Below are 18113 nucleotides of genomic sequence, written 5' to 3'. Positions count from 1 at the left end.
ACAGAAACCATCCACATAATTGACCACATCAACAAGCAAACTAGCAAGAACCACATGATTATCTCAATAGATGCAGAAAAAGCCTTTGATAAAATACAACACCCATTCCTATTAAAAACACTAGAAAGCATAGGAATAGAAGGGTCATTCCTAAAAATAATAAACAGTATATATCTAAAACCAACAGCTAATATCATCTGCAATGGGGATAAACTAGATGCATTCCCAATAAGATCAGGAGTGAAACAAGGATGCCCATTATCACCTCTACTATTTGACATTGTACTAGAAACACTAGCAGTAGCAATTAGAGAAGATAAAGGAATTGAAGGCATCAAAATAGGCAAGGAGGAGACCAAGTTATCACTCTTTGCGGATGACATGATGGTCTACTTAAAGAATCCTAGAGATTCAACCAAAAAGCTAATTGAAATAATCAACAACTTTAGCAAAGTTGCAGGATACAAAATAAACCCACATAAATCATCAGCTTTTCTATATATCTCCAACACAGCTCAGCAGCAAGAACTAGAAAGAGAAATCCCATTCAAAATCACCTTAGACAAAATAAAATACCTAGGAATCTATCTCCCAAGACAAACACAGGAACTATATGAACACAACCACAAAACACTTGCCACACAACTAAAACTAGACTTGAACAAATGGAAAAACATTAACTGCTCATGGATAGGACGAGCCAATATAATAAAAATGACCATCCTACCCAAACTTATTTATCCATTTAGTGCCATACCCATTGAACTACCAAAATACTTCTTCACTGATTTAGAAAAAACCATAACAAAGTTCATTTGGAAGAACAAAAGATCAAGGATATCCAGGGAAATAATGAAAAAAAACACATACGATGGGGGCCTTGCAGTCCCTGACCTAAAACTATATTACAAAGCAGCAGTCATCAAAACAATTTGGTACTGGCTAAGAAACAGAAAGGAAGATCAGTGGAATAGACTGGGGGAAAACGACCTCAGCAAGACAGTATACAATAAACCCAAAGATCCCAGCTTTTGGGACAAAAATCCACTATTCGATAAAAACTGCTGGGAAAATTGGAAGACAGTGTGGGAGAGACTAGGAATAGATCAACACCTCACACCCTACACCAAGATAAATTCAAAATGGGTGAGTGACTTAAACATAAAGAAGAAAACCATAAGTAAATTGGGTAAACACAGAATAGTATACATGTCAGACCTTTGGGAGGGGAAAGGCTTTAAAACCAAGCAAGATATAGAAAGAATCACAAAATGTAAAATAAATAATTTTGACTACATCAAACTAAAAAGCTTTTGTACAAACAAAACCAATATAACTAAAATCAGAAGGGAAACAACAAATTGGGAAAAAATCTTCATAGAAACCTCTGACAAAGGTTTAATTACTCATATTTATAAAGAGCTAAATCAATTGTACAAAAAATCAAGCCATTCTCCAATTGATAAATGGGCAAGGGAAATGGATAGGCAGTTCTCAGATAAAGAAATCAAAACTATCAACAAGCACATGAAGAAGTGTTCTACATCTCTTATAATCAGAGAGATGCAAATCAAAACAACTCTGAGGTATCACCTCACACCTAGCAGATTGGCTAACATAACAGCAAAGGAAAGTAATGAATGCTGGAGGGGATGTGGCAAAGTGGGGACATTAATTCATTGCTGGTGGAGTTGTGAATTGATCCAACCATTCTGGAGGGCAATTTGGAACTATGCCCAAAGGGCGACAAAAGAATATCTACCCTTTGACCCAGCCATAGCACTGCTGGGTCTGTACCCCAAAGAGATAATGGACACAAAGACTTGTACAAAAATATTCATAGCTGCGCTCTTTGTGGTGGCCCAAAACTGGAAAACGAGGGGATGCCCATCAATTGGGGAATGGCTGAACAAACTGTGGTATATGTTGGTGATGGAATACTATTGTGCTAAAAGGAATAATAAAGTGGAGAAGTTCCATGGAGACTGGAACAACCTCCAGGAAGTGATGCAGAGCGAGAGGTGCAGAACCAGGAGAACATTGTACACAGAGACTAATACACTGTGGTATAATCGAACGTAATGGACTTCTCCATTAGTGGCGGTGTAATGTCCCTGAACAACTTGCAGGGATCCAGGAGAAAAAAACACCATTCATAAGCAAAGGATAAACTATGGGAGTGGAAACACCGAGAAAAAGCAACTGCCTGAATACAGAGGTTGAGGGGACATGACAGAGGATAGACTCTAAATGAACACTCTAATGCAAATACTATCAACAAAGCAATGGGTTCAAATCAAGAAAACATCTAATGCCCAGTGGACTTACGCGTCGGCTATGGGGGGTGGGGGGGAGGAAAAGAAAATGATCTATGTCTTTAACAAATAATGCTTGGAAATGATCAAATAAAATATATTAAAAAAAAAAAGAAATTAAAACAGAAAGAGATACGCAAAGATATACATAACGAGACAAAGAGTAGGAGATAGAGACCAAGAAGGAGGTAAAGAAACAGAGAGAAAAAGAGACAGAGATTAAGAGAAATGGAGAGAGAATTTGAGAGGAAAGACAGAGAGATCAAAATAGTGATAGACTGGGACAAGCTCAGAATCAGACAGACTGAGGTACACAATTATAATAAGCCAGAGAGATAGAAACAAAGCTAGAAGCAATCCCACCCCCCCCCAAAAAAAACCAGAAGAACAAAGACCATGAAAAATAGAGAGAGGAGAGGAGAAGAGAGAGAGAGAGAGAGAGAGGAGAGGAGAGAGAGAACACAAAATGAGCATTTTACAATAATTGATATCTAAATCAAATGTAAACTGAATGTTGAGAGGAAAAGTCATAGTAGCAATTGCCATTTCTATCCTTAATGAATGCACAATGAGATTTTTGGATTTCAAATTCTAAAAGCCTCCACTTGTCCATAAGCATGTTACATAAAGGGAGAGCTCTGGGAATGCATGAAAAACAATTTTGTTTTCAATTAAACAAGGCTAGTTTCTGGTGTATTCCTCCTTCTGGCATGATGATGCCAAGCAGTCTGGTGACACTGTTCTCTTGATTGTTTCACTCCTTGGGGAAAAAGTCTTTGGGAGAACCTAAATCTTACCCAGCTGGATCTGACCCTATTTTTCTCTATTTTTCTTCACTGGTCTCTGTTCCCTCCTCAAGCTACCAATAAAACAAAATGCATTTTTTAAGTCCATGTTATATTGGCAAATTTTGTTTTCAACTGTAAAAAAGCTTCCAGCTTTGGATAGGAATATAATTTGTAGGGTTCAGATGACCACAGTTAAATCAGTCCAGTGTTTGATTAATGCTACAAAAAATGACATTTCAACCAAATTGAAATATATCCCATAAATAAACCTAGGACATATCATTTTCATTATAAGTTTGATGAAATATTGTCTTAAAGAGAGATACACCACTGGCAGCAATGAAAAAACAAGACATCAGAAATTCCATTTAAGTGCAGGTGGCAGTGTTATTTACTGCCACCAGCTCATGTTACCACTAGACTCCTTAAATTCACACAGAGAGAATATATTCTCCTACCTTGTGACAGCACTTGGTAGATGGGGAGGGAGTAGAAACCATGTAGATGAAAACACATTCTCATAATCAACTTGCTGATGCCTAAACACATCTAATGCTTTCCCACCTCTGGACCTTTGTAACCCTGTGCTCAAGAAATCTTTTCAGTAAATTTACACACACACACACACACACACACACATACACACATTCCTTTTCACTTTTCAAAATCCTAGTCATCTTTCAAGGCTTAGATTTAAATGGCAGACTTTTCAGGGTGCTTTTTCTGGTCCCCACAAACAGGAATAATGGATTTTGTAGAGAAGTGATGTTCTGAATATATAGTGATCCCTTACCTATCCCAGGAGTTACATTTCAGAGACCCCCATGATAGGTGAAAATCCGCAAAGTAGCAGCATTATATTTTATTATTTTATACGTATATGTATATATATACACTTTATAAATCATTTCCACTCTCCTATAAACCTTTTCCACACTCTTATAAACACTGAGCCAATCAGTGCCCAAGATACAGAACACACCACTGTGGTTGGTCCTGCGATATAGCAAAAACTCTAGGATACAGCCTAGAATGCTGTCCTTCCTCATCTCTACCTTATAGTTTCACATGTTTCTTTCAAGTCCATGTAAAATTCAATTTTCTAAAGGAACCTTTTCTTAATGTATTTTAATTCTTGTGTCTTCTGTTGATTATTTTTGATTGTTCCTGTATATAATTTGTTTGTACTTAAGAGTTTGGAGATTGTTTTCCCATTAAGCTGTGAACTCTTTGTGGGAAGATACTGTCTGACCTTTCTTTGTATCCCTAACACTTAACTGCAGTGACTGCACCATAGTGGGCATTTAATAAATATTTAATTCTTGATTGACTATGGTAGTTACTTTGGTGTTCATAAATATTAAGTAAGACACAATCTCTGGCAAGTTGGCAATAAAGTAGGAATGATACAAAATAAAAAAAATATTTTTCCTCAAGGTAATGTCATTAATGATATGAGTGCCACAAAATCCAATGGAATCCAGAAGCTTCTCAGGGGTCCCTCAGAACCAGAGAATCTCAAAATTGGAAGATGTTCATTAGAATTTTAGTCTAAACCATGCCTACCTTTGTTTTCTTCTTCAATATTTACAAATGGCCATCCATCCTTTATTTAAAGACCTCTCATAAAGGGAAAGTCACTCTCTCCTAAAGGATCCCATCCATTTTTGCCCAGCTCTATAGCAAAAATGATTAGATCTTTTCCTATTTTGGGAATTGATTCAATGCAAGCATGCAGGTGCATGGCATTAAGGTTAAGCTGTGGGAGTAAAAAGAGAAAATGAAAGGTTAGTTATTAATTATGTTGAGCTAGAAGACATCTACTGGTCATGCCTCCCCTGGCAAACAGAGAGGGGCCTATAGACTCTGGCAACTATCTCAAATATTTGCCTCTCTTTGTAGCAAGACTCCGTCTATGAAATCTTTCCTTCCCTACTGGGAAATCTTGAACTAGAGGTCTGCTGTTGAGAACCGTGATTGTTGGCACCTTAGTGGAAGGGCTAGAGAGGGTTGATTCTATTATCATGTTCTCTCACAAGTTAGACCTAAGAGAACCAATTGAAACTTTTTGCCTTTGAACAGCAGATCACAAACTATTCCTTGCTATGAGTGACTAATATGTTTGCTCTTTATACTATGCTGGAGGAAAAAGGATACATGAAGGCAGCAAAACTCGTTTTCTTATGCTGCTCAAGATCAGCAAGAGAATGAACAAAGCAATTATAATTGGCCATCAGTGGGGAAGGAGAATATAGATTTGGGGAGTGCATGATTAGGAAGGAAAGAAAAAAACATTTGTTAAGTGACTACTATGTGTCAGTCACTATGCTAAGAATTTTATAAAAATTATCTCATTTATTAAATCCCCACAACTCTGTGAGGTAGGTGTGATTATTATCCCTATTTTACAATAGAGAAGTGATTGAGTGGCTTGCCCAGAGTTACATAGTATGAAATAAATGCCAAAGGTTAGATCTGAACTCAGGTTTCCCACATCTAGCCTAGGTACTTAATTCAATGTGCTAACTAACTAGCTGCTTCTCAACTGGATCTAAGCAAGGAAAGGCTAACAGAGAGCAAGATAAGATGAGCCAAGGAAAATAATTTAAATCTGAATTTCAAGTAGACTTTTCTTGAAGTAACAGGAGACAAATGCAGGGGAAAACAGGCAACAAGGACCTGTCACAAACCCAGGTACAACCTATCTAGCATAAATAAACTACTTTGCCATTTCCACCCAATTCCTAAATGTGCCCTCTGGGATCAACCTTAACAAACTGAATACTTTTCCCACATAATAATCTTTCAAATACTGCGAAGAGAGCTATCATATTTCCACTCATTGGGAAGTAACAAAACCTAGATATGAACACAAATGCTTTGACTCCAATGTAATACTCTTGGCCCAAGAGGACAGAAATGACTGAGAAAAATGGTTGGAAGATGAAAAGAGGCAAATTTAGAATTTTTTTTTTAAAGAAAAGCTTCATAGCAATTAAAGTATCTAAAAGTTAAATGACTTGCCTTAAGAAATACTTAGTCTTCCTGCACTAAACTCTTAAAGGGACTTTTTTCTAGTTCCAGTTAGTTGCATGCTCAATTAAATGATCTCTCTCTTTTTATTTTTAAAAATCTATTTTATTGATGTAAACATTTAGAGATATCACATTTTCCCTAAGTACTGTTTTGGCTGTATTTCAAATATTTATATATATGGCATATATATATATATATATAAATATATATATATATATATATAATTCTTCATTGTTATTGTCTTTGATGAAATAATTTTTTATATAATTTGTTCTTTGAACCACTCCTTTTTTTAGTCTTCAATTAATTTTTAATTTGTCTTTCCATGGACTCATATTGATTATAATTGTAATTACATTATCTTCCAAAAAGTAGGCATTTATTATTCCTGCTTTCTTGTATTTTGTCTGAGAAGATTTTATGTCCTAACAGGAAATTTTTGTGTAGGTGCCAAGAAGGTAGAAAAGAAGGTAGAATCTTTTCTATCCCCATTCAATTTTCTCTGGTGAGCTATTAAATCTATCTTTTTACAAATTTCATTCACTTCCTCTTTCTTATTTATTTTTTCTTATATTTATGTAGTTCTGAAAGGGGAAGGTTGAGGTCCTCCCCAAAGACTGTTTTACTATATCGTCCTGAAGCTCATTTAATGTCTTATTTAAAAATTTAGATGCTATCCCATTTGGTGACTATATGTTTAGTATTAATATTACTTAACTGTCTATGGTACCTTTTATTAAGATGTAATTTCTTTCCTTATCTCTTTTAATTGGATCAATTTTTGCTTTAGGTTTGTCTGAGATCATGATTCATACTCTGCTCTTTTTTGCTTCAGCAGAAGAATAATTTATTCTACTCTAGTCCTTTACCTCTCTTTTATGTGACTCTCCCCCAAATGTGTTTCTTGTAAACATCATATCATAAGATCCTGATTTTTAATCCACTCTATGATTTGCTTTCATTTCATGGATGAGTTCATCTCATTCACACTTATATATAGTTGTGATTCCCAACTGTTTATTCCCCTCCATTTTATTTTTCCCTTTTGGTCCTGTTCTTTCTCCTTTCACTCTGTCCTTCCTCACAAGTGTTTTGCTTTTACTTACCACCTCCTTGCTTCCTCCTACTTTCTTTTAACCTCATACCCCACCTTGTATTATTCCAATCTTACTTCTGTATAGAGTGAGATAGGATTCTATACTCAGATGTGAATCTTAAAACTTCTCAGATTCTACCATGGAACATTTGGTTAAGGCTATTCCCCATTTAAACAATGAAGGTACTTGGTCAGGAATATATTGGGAACTCTAGCATTACTCCACCCATACTTAGGCATACTTTAGGGGAAGATAAAGTTGTAAACTCCTGATGGAACAATGAAAAAAAGTCCCAACCCATACTTATAGTGAGGCAAAAGCCCTTAAGCTAGGTCTATTTTTAGATCTAATACAAAAGGTTGATAAGTACCTATGAAGGTCAAATTAATAACTAAAAGGTCAGGCAACTTACAAAGGGCAAGCTTAGCAAAGAGGTGTGAAGTACTCAGAAGATATAATCTATCCAGAGAAGGTGAGAACTAAAGAGTGGTGAAAACTAAGAATGGGCAGTCTTAGGAAAAGCGTCTACTGTGATTGGTAGACGTGAAAATTTAGGGGAGGTGGCAAAAGAGAAAATTTTCTTTAAAAGGAAGGAGCTTGAGGCCTCTGGAAGGAGTTCAGCTTTGGAAGATGAATTGGAGGTCAGGAGTCAGAGCTGGTCTATGAATTCAGTTCAGGAGTTGAGGATTTCAGTGAAGAATTGGAGTTTTGCTTGGGACAAAATCTTGTGGTGAGTGATTAAAGACTGACTTAGTTTCTCTCTTAAAGAGAAAGGCCCTAGCCTTTTCCTACTATTTCCTCTTACTCTGTCTCTTTCCCTTCCCTTAATTCCTTCATTCGTATTAATTAAAATCTCCAAAAAAAACCCTGCTGACTTTAGTATTTCATATTTGGAATTTTTCCCATGGTGGCCACTTATTTTTGATTTAACTCAAGACACTAAAAATTATCTTTACAGTTTTGGAAATTCAAAGTCTTGAACCCACATTTTTGTGGTCACACAGATGAGCATGTTTGTTATTCCCTCTCTGAGTCAATTCTGATAAGAATAGGGTTTAAACATTGCCTGTCATTTCCCTCATTCTTCCCTCCAATATAATAGTTTTTTTTCCTTATGTCTCTTTTAAATGAGATAATGTACCCTGTTCTACCTCTCCCTTTCCTTTTCTCGCAATGAAAAATCATCTTTTTCACATCTATCTTTTTCTTTTTTTTATATACCATGTCATCCTAATCATTTTATGTCCATCCCCTATGTCTACATATACTCCTAACTGCTCTAATAATGATAAAATTTTAAGAGTTACAAATATCATTATTCTATGTTTAAATATAAACAGTCTGATCTCACTGAATCCCTTAAATTTTCCCTTTATTATTTAACTTTTTATGCTTCATTTGAGTCTTGAATTTGAACATCAAATTTTTAGTCTAAATTTGGTCTTTTCCTTGGGAACACTTGGAAATCTTCTATTTTATTAATAACCATTTTTCCTTCTGAAAAAATAGACTCAGTTTGTCTGAGTAGGTGATTCTTGTTTGTAAACTTGTTTCCTTTGCCTTTCAGAATATCATATTTCAAGCCTTCCAATCCTTTAATATAGAAGCTGCTAAGTCCTGTGTAATTCTGACTGTGGTCCCATGATATTTGAATTGTTTTTCTCTAGTTGCTTATAATATTTTCTTCTTGCCTTCAGAATTTTACTATAACATTCCTGGGAGTTTTCATTCAGGACTTTATTTCAAGAGGTGATGGATTCTTTCAATTTCTCTTTTACTCTCGTTCAAGAATTTCAGGGGAGTTTTCTTTATTTCTTGTAATATGTTTAAGCTTTTTTTTTATCATGATTTTCAGGGTAGTCCAATAATTCATAAATTGTCTCTCCTGGATCTATTTTCCTGATCAGTTGTATTTTCAATTAGAAATTTTTAATTTTTTTCTATTTTTCATTCTTTTTATTTTGTTTTATTGTTTCTTAATATCCAAGAAATCATTAAATTCTACTTTTCCAATTCTAATTTTTTAGGAATTATTTTCTCCTTTGAGCTTTTGGACCTCCTTTTCCTTTTGATTACTTTTTCTTTTGAAACAAAACAAAACAAAATTTTTCTTCTTTGGATTTTTGTGCCTCTTTTTTCCATTTGGGCAATTCTGCTTTTCAAGGTGTTATTTTTTCTTGCATTGTTTTCATTTGTATTCTTCATTTTCCTTTGCCTTTCCCATTTTTCTTTCCCTCTCTTATTTGATTTTTGAATTCTTTTCCAGAGCCTAAGACCAATTCTCATTTGTGTATAGCTACTTCGATATCACTGTCCCTTCTGAGTCTGTGCCTTGCTCTTCTTTTTCTCCATTATAATTCTCTGTACTTAGGTGTTTCATTTATTTATTTAATTTTTATGTTTGCTCATTTTCCTTGTATTTTTCTGGAGTTTTTAAAATCTCAGCTCTAATTTAGAGAATCTAATTTGAGAATCTCAGCTCTAATTGAGAATTTCTATAATTTTCAGTTCTTCCAAGGTGGAATTTTGACCTGTGGGTTTGAGAGCTCTGCAAGCCACCTCTCATTGCTGACTCAGTTTTCTCTAGAGATTGCTAATGGTTTGCAGGACTCAGAGCATTGTGAGTTACCTTGTGCTGGTGCTCAGGGCCTCATCTCATGGGCAGGGGTTCTGGGCCTCACTCTAAGCTTATACAAAGCAGGAACACTATGGGCCTGCTCTGCTGTTGGCTTACATAGTGTCTTGGAGACCTGAAGTTTGCTTGGGCCCAGGTTCAAAACCTGGAGCAATAGGAGTAGAGTGAGGGGGGTTGCTGTTGGCTGGCCAGTCTTCCTTGGTGTTGCCTTTTTGTGGTCCTCCACCCTCTCCCCAGGGAAGTAGACCCTCTCTGCATACCTTCCAAGTTTTTCTACAGGAATTTGCTTCACTTTATCTCCTTGTTAGTTCTCTCTCTTCAGTATTCATTTTGAAATTTTATTTTAAGGTTGGTTGGAGAAAATTCTCAGTTATTCTAGATTTTTGTACCTCTGCTCTGCCCTCATGGCTGCACCTCCCTCTGCAATTATTTTTGAGCCCTGTCTATGTGTCTTTTGATCAAGGAATACAGGAAAATTTTCAATTCTTGAATTCAGAGAATTTTTTTTTATTTCAAATCCCCAGCATCTAGTACATCTAGTACACCTGGTAGACACTTGATATATATATGTTTGTCAAATTCAGTTGAATATGTTCCAGGATCTATCCTAATAGAGCTTATATTCTCATTGGGCACCTAGAAGACATAACCATGAAATAGAGAAAAGGGTAAGAGTGAAAACAGCTAAATTCTAAATTATTTGGTATAGACAATAATATGTTTTCTGAGTTTGGGGAAAGAGAGATAAATAAGGACTGAAGGAGACTTGTCAGACATGAAATTTCATTTGAACCTTGGAGAAGAAAAAGGTTTTAGAAAGGTAGAGGAAGAAAGAGGCCATCTTATCCTTACAACCTTGGACATAGTATGGTAGAAATTTTGAGCTTTGTGGACCTTAAATTCTATTTAGTCTGAATGCCACATTTTATAGACTGAAAACAAAACAAAACTGAGTCTTGAGAAGTCTTGAGAAGTGAAAAAATTTACCCAAGATAAGACAGTTAGATCCCCTTTAGGGACCTCTGAGGGAACCCTTCCCACTTTACAGATAAGGAAACTGAGGTCTGGGGAGATTAATTGACTTTCTGTAAAGGTGATAGAAGCAGTGTCAGAATAAGATTTTTGAACCCTGGTCCTCCAACACCAAAGTCTTTCAACTCATTACTATGAATGAATAGTAGAAGTTAGAACATAATCCTATGTTCTTTAACTCAAAATCCTTTGCATTTTCCACTCTATCACAATGCAACATAAGCCATAAGTTTTGAAGATAGCAATGAATGTAGATAGGGTAATGGCAGTAAGGAGAGTGACCGACCTAACTAACCTTTGGATGCTTGGATTCCAGGCACCACCAAAATGTTTTCTCTTCAGCAAAGAACAAGATATGTGTGAATGTGGAGGAAAATAAGTACAAATCTATAATTTCTGCTTTGATACATGGCCAACTAAATCCAGGATTCTGACACCACTTCAAGGTTCATCCCCAGAGGGCTGACAAGGTATTGGAATATCAGAATGCAGGGGAAGTCAGAAGAGTCTGAGGCAAATGAGAGCTGGTGACAGGCAGGCAAGTAACACATCTATTTGTCACATTCTAGCCCCAAGCAACAGGAACAAAGGCATCACAGAAGCAGCTGGGACACTTCTGCTCTGATGAGCGCCTGAAAGGACACATTCACCAAAAACAACAAGTTGACAATTGGAAGCACACTCACCATGGGCAGCTGCCTGAATGGTTACTGCAAAGAGAATGGGAAACTATCACTCCAGAATCATCAGTCCTGAACAAGCTATGCCAAGAGTGGGACAGGCACCCAGATTTAGATGAAGCTCAAAGCGATCTCAGATGTCACTTAGTTACAGGTTACAAAAGAGTCGGAGAAAGGATGGCTCAAATGAAGTCACAAAGGAAAGACAAGAGATTGTGAGTTAGAGAACTTCAGCACCCTCTAATCCAAACTCTTTACAGCTGAGGAAACTGAACTTTAGGGAGATCAGGTGATTTTCATCTTCATCATGTCAGAAATGGGATTTGGGTGACTCCAAATTCAGTGTGTTTTGAATTAAACTGAGCTGTCACCCATTTAAAAAAACCCAGAAAGAAACATATGAAGGTAAGCTGTGTCTCATGATCCAAGAAAATCTGAAGGAAAAATATACTTTGTGGTGCAAAGGAAACTTAGACCAGAAAGAACAGGATACAAATCAGAATAACATATGTAAGGCTTCTTTCTTATGATGCATCTTTTGGAATGAAGATATCAGATGGACGTGGGTGATGTGCTGCCAAGAACTTAACATAGGCTATTAACATTTCTACAAAGAAATATGGCAAGAGATTTGCTCCTTTGAAATTATTTCACGCCTTCTTCTATATCAGCTCTGATCTAAACATAAGTAAATCTCGTGGGATGATGCCCTTTGTGAGTATGCAGAAAAAAAACTTCATTGGATGACCTGATCCTTTCATGTTTTTACTAAAAGGAAAGACACAAGTCTTTTGATGGCAAAACAATATTTCATTTGATAGGTATTGTCAAATATCTTCTATGTGCCTAGCATTGTGTCCCAGAGGAAACAAAAGTGTTAGACTTGGTTGCTGATCTCAAAGAGCTCACTATGTTATTGGCCACACAATGTATGCAAGATGAGTCTTTGGAGGATAAATTTCTTGTGGGCAAGGATTATTTTGTGTTTGGCTTTGTATCCTTAGCACTGACAGACATGATGATATGTATTTTGTCTCCACATCTGCATTGGCTTTCTCACATGTTAGAAATTCTTTGCCCCTTCACATCTACTTCTAAATTTCCTTGGGTTCTATTAAGACCAAACGCAAATCCCACCTTCTACAGGTGGCCTTCCTAGCTCCCCCAGCTGCTAATGCCATCCATTCTCAAATTATCTCCCTTCTATACTTTCTGTCAACCTAGTTATTGACATACTGCTTCTCTCATTAAACATGTAAACTTGTTGAGGGCAAGGACTTTGGTTCTCCTTTTCTTTCTACCCCAATATTTATCTCAGTTCCTGACAAAGCAAGTCCTTAATAAAACTTCATTGACTGACAGTAGAAACATAATAGATATTTGCTGACTGATAGATGTAGTAGAAGCTAAATAAATGGTTTGAATAAATAAGGAATTTAATTTGTTTGGGAATACCTAACTGAAGACTAGAGATATGTGACCTTAGGTAAGCTATATAAAACTTCTGAGCTCAGCTTGGCATAGTGAGTAAAGTTTATACCTCAAGTATGTGAAACATGGATACAAGTCCTCTCTCTTACATATGTTAACTGTGTGTGACTCTTGCCAAGTCACTTAATCTTTGCTAGTTTTAGTTTTTCTATTGTTTAAGGAAGGCTAGTAATTATGGCTTTACTTACGTCATCTGGAGAAGGAAATGTCAAAACAGTCCAGTATCATTGCCAAGAAAACTCCATAGTCATGGGGTCACTAGGAGTTGTATAAGGCTGAATGATACAACAACAACAATAACAACTACAAAAACAACAAAACCACTTAGCTCACATTGTGAGACTCGTGAGAAAATAAATGTAGAGAATTTTGAAAACTTTAATGTGATCTATAAATACCAACTAATCTCATCCTCCAACTTCCTCAGCACCTGGGGCTTCCTTTCCCTGATATATACATTTATTCCTGCAGTCTTCTTTTTTTAAAATTTTATTTTTTAAAATTTTATTTAATTGACAAATTAAGAGAATTTGTTCATGGTTATATGATTTATACTCTTTCCCTCCTTTCCTCCCACCCCCTTCCCATAGCCAACACACAATTCCATTGGGTTTTACATGTGTCATTGATCAAAACCTATTTTCATATTATTGATATTTGCACTAGGGTGATCATTTATAGTCTACATCCCCAATCATATCCCCATCAACCCATGTGATGTTTCTGTTTCCACAGTTCTTTCTCTGAATGTGGACAGTGTTATTTCTTCTAAGTCCCTCAGAATTGTGCTGAATCATTGCACTCTGCTTGTAGAGAAGTTCATTACATTCAATTGTACCACAGTGTATCAGTCTCTGTGTATAAGGTTCTCCTGGTTCTGCTCCTTTCAGCCTGCTTCAAGTCCTGGAGGTTGTTCCAATTCACATGGAATCCCTACAGTTCATTATTCCTTTTAGCACAATAGTATACTATCACCACCAGATACTACAATTTGTTCAACAATTCCCCAATTGAAGGGCATCCCCTCATTTTCCAATTTTTTTGCCACCACAAAGAGCACGGCTAAAATTATTTTTTATAGGTCTTTTTCCTTATGATCTATTTCCTACAGTCTTCTTAATAGGAACATTCCTCTGTAAGCCACACCCATGCTACCATAGGTAAATTCCTTCTAAAGAGTCCATTTTATGAAGGGGCTCAGAATGGCCTTCATTTCCTGTTTCCTTTCCTTTTCCTCCTGACCCCTTTCCAGTCTTTCACACTTTCAAGTCATGGAAGTCCTGGATTTTGGCTCAGGACTTCCTGACTGGAGGTGCAGCACTTTATCCATTGCACCATCTAGCTGCTCCTATGTTAGATTGTAAGCTGTATGAAGATAGGGCCATTTCAGAGTTATTCTCCAGAAACAAGCATAGTGTTTTGTGTCTGTTAGATACATAGTAAAAGATGAAGGAATAGTCCACAGACCTGCCTTCTCCCCTCATTGTGTATTATCATTCTCCATTAAAATTTAAGTTCCTTGAGGTCAGGAATTGTTTTACTTTTTACCTTGTGAATAGCCTGTTTATCATGAGTCCCTTGGAGGTTGTCTTGGATCCTTGTGTTGCTGATAATAGTTAATTCAAAGCTGATCATCATACATTATTGTTGTTACTGTATATATTTTTCTCCTGGTTTTGCTCAATGCACTTTGCATCATTTCACATCTTTTCAGGTTTTTTTTTCTTTTTGTAATTGTCTTGTTGGTTAATTCTTATGGCACAATAATTTTCTACTAAAATTCTTTTAAGAAAATATCATATTTATGTCCAAGATGACATAACTATTCAAATTCAGGTGTGCTAACTCCAAATCCAGTGATATACTGCTATACCACATTGTGACACTGGTGTCAGGATCAAGCCCTAGGAAAAATAGGGAGAAAATACATTGTATTGAGTAGCTAGGATGTGTCAGATTATGTTCCTAACACAGATATATTAACTGATTTGATCTTCCCCAAAACTCTGGGAAGTAGGTGTTATCATGTTCTCCATTTTATAGAGGAGGAAACTGAAGCCAACAGAGGTTAAGTGACCTAAGTGACTAGCCCAGGGTTATATAGTAAGTAAATTTGATCAAGTTTGAACTCAGTTTTTCCTGGTTCCAGTTCCAGCACTCTATTCACTGAGGTACCTAGTTGCTTTCGTGGTAGATTATAAACTGTATGAAGGTAGGGCTATTTCATGGTTGTCTTTGGATCTTCTCCAGAATCAAGTACAGTGTTTTGAATCTGTGAGGCCCGTATTAAATTATAGAAGAATAGTCTGCATTGTTCTCTAATTATGGGGGAAAAGAGAGTAATTTAAGGAACATCAATAAGTTCATCAATGAGTCAGGAAGAAGAGGGTAATCTAAATCATTAAATATATACAGATCAGACATGTTGAATTTATGAACATTGAAAAGACAAGAGCTTTTTATTTCATAAAGTTCTGAAGATCCAGGATCTAAAGCAGAAGCCCATCTAGTCCAAACACCTCAATTTACAAGTCAATCCAGTGCCAGAGAATGTAAGTAACATGTAGAAAGTCACAAAGGTAGTAAACATCAGAAGTAGATTTTGAATCCAAGTTCCTCTGACCTAGAGCCAGAGCTCTTACCATTCTCCTTAGTTTTGCAGTACTATAATATTCATTCCTCAAATACACCTATCCCTGCAAATATTACCAAGACTTTAATGAAACTAAGTTTTGAAAAATGGTCCTTTTAAATTTTTAAAGGAAAGGAAATAGAAAATAAGGTTATGCAGAAGGAATCAAGATAGATTTATCCTAGGTGGAGAGACCAATAGAGAAGAGCCCCAGGCTGCTATTTTTGTCCCCAGATCTCTAAGCTTCCTAGACAAGTTATTTAGTTGAACCTTAATTTAAAACTGGTGACTTAGAAAAAAAAAAACAAAAACAAACAGAAAAAGAAGGTGAAGCCAATTTTTGATGCACATTGCAAAAAGAGATAGAAGCCTGCAGTTTGGGAATCATAGATAACCTTTCATAGGCTATAAATCAAGCAGAAGGAGAGGGTGGTGGCTTGGCTCAATCCCAAAATTTAGAGGGCATTTTTTATTTTTTGGCGAAATTATTTGTTTTCCATCTGCAATTCTACAGAGTCAGCTTAGGTATTTCCATTCTTCCCCTCTTCCTCACCCTCTCCCCCAAATGTAGGACTCCATTGTATTTCATGCTGGGAAACTAAATTTTTTGAAATGTTATGAAAACAAAAATGAAATACTGCTGCTGCTAGCAGTCTTCTATTCATAGTTCATTCTCAAAGAAACTGTCATGTCTTAGAATATGGATATATTAATCCACACCTCTGCCTAACCTAAGCCATCTGGCCCTAGAGTCCTTGTTTAAACTTTTTATTTCCTCTCTATCATATCCCAGAACCCTAGTTTATTATGTTCCTTCCTGGTTTTTCTTTGTCCTCATTAGACTGAATACTGGCACCTCAAGCCACAGGTGAAAGGTCAGGTCCTTTCTACTCTTGCTCCTTGAGGCTAGCACTGCACCCCTCTTTGAAATATTTAAAAGGAGTTCTAGTGAACCATTACAGAGAAACCTACAAGAAACCTATCTATGATAAGAAGTAACAAGCAAAGTAACAAGGTGACAAAGCTTTTCTGTCTCGCTCTTACCACAAGGGGGCGCTCATGGGTGAGTTTCGGCATCGGTGGCATCCTTCTATTGCTTCCATCAGTATTACTATGGTAACTTCAAATGTGCAGTGAAAGCTGCCTTGTAGGTAAGTTCTCTGAAGTTGAGAGGTTCTTGCAGCATGTAGTTCCCTTCCCTGGGGGCCAGCTTTTGAAGTACATTGGAAAGCCTGCCACTCAAAACCTCTCAGCCTGGGCTACCTTGTCCTTTTCCCTCCAAGTACACCATTTTCGGGTTCATTGTCTCTTTACAAATGTGTGGAAAACAGGTCCAGGAGTATTTTTTTTTTCTATATTTGGTCTCAGATACTTCTGCAACGGTCAAAGATCATGACACCGGTGCCTTTGCTGTCTCCGTACCTCTGGCCCCTGAATCAGTTACAGTGAGCAAAGTAAATCCCTTTTTTGAAAGGGGGGAATTCTCGTTTTTTTTCCTGATCTTTATATGAGCACTAAGTAATCACAGCAGTCTAAATCTTGCTCACAGTCTTTTTAACAGGGTAACAAATTAATACTGAAAGCAAATGTTTGGAGGGAAAAAAAACAAATAAGCAAACTTTGCGACTCTGGCTGCTCTTTAAATAGTGCCAGAGGGACAGGCGAAGCAAGGAGTTCGAAAAAGAAATGGCTAAAAACAAGAGAAGTTTGGCTTTTTCCTGGAGAGGAAAAATGGAAGGAGAAAGGGTCTTCCCCTTATTTAGGTTCATATTAAATCTGTGATTTAATTTTGATTTAGATTTCATACTCGGAATAGCTCCACAGTGTATAATAATCAGTATTTCTCTCTCTCTGTCTGTCTCTCTCTCTGTCTGTCTCTCTCTCTGTCTGTCTCTCTGTCTGTCTCTCTCTCTGTCTGTCTCTCTCTGTCTGTCTGTCTCTCTCTGTCTGTCTCTCTGTCTGTCTCTCTCTGTCTGTCTCTGTCTCTGTCTCTGTCTCTGTCTCTGTCTCTGTCTCTGTCTCTGTCTCTGTCTCTCTCTCTCTCTCTCTCTCTCTCTCTCTCTCTCTCTCTCTCTCTCTCTCTCTCTCTCTCTCTCTGTCCTGTAATATAGGCACCAATTCCTTATTCTCCCAATAAGTCACAACATTGGACCCTCACTTTATGAACTGGTTATTTAACAAAACAGCTGGAAAAATAAGCATAAAAATGTTTCTCTAGCAACACATATTACTAGGTATATATGCATTTATAAAATACCAGACTGGTGTCTGGGCTCATTTCACTTGGGAAAAATATGCACTTCCTCATTTTCAAGTCATCCATTTGGTAGAGATGGAAACTTTAGAACACAGCAAGTCTGTCCATGACTTCTAACACTAGAAGGTGAGGTTTCCCTAAAACCTAGTA

The sequence above is a fragment of the Monodelphis domestica genome, chromosome 2 (assembly GCF_027887165.1).
Source record: "Monodelphis domestica isolate mMonDom1 chromosome 2, mMonDom1.pri, whole genome shotgun sequence".
Taxonomy (NCBI): Eukaryota; Metazoa; Chordata; class Mammalia; order Didelphimorphia; family Didelphidae; genus Monodelphis; species Monodelphis domestica.
This window is presented reverse-complemented; position numbering follows the sequence as displayed.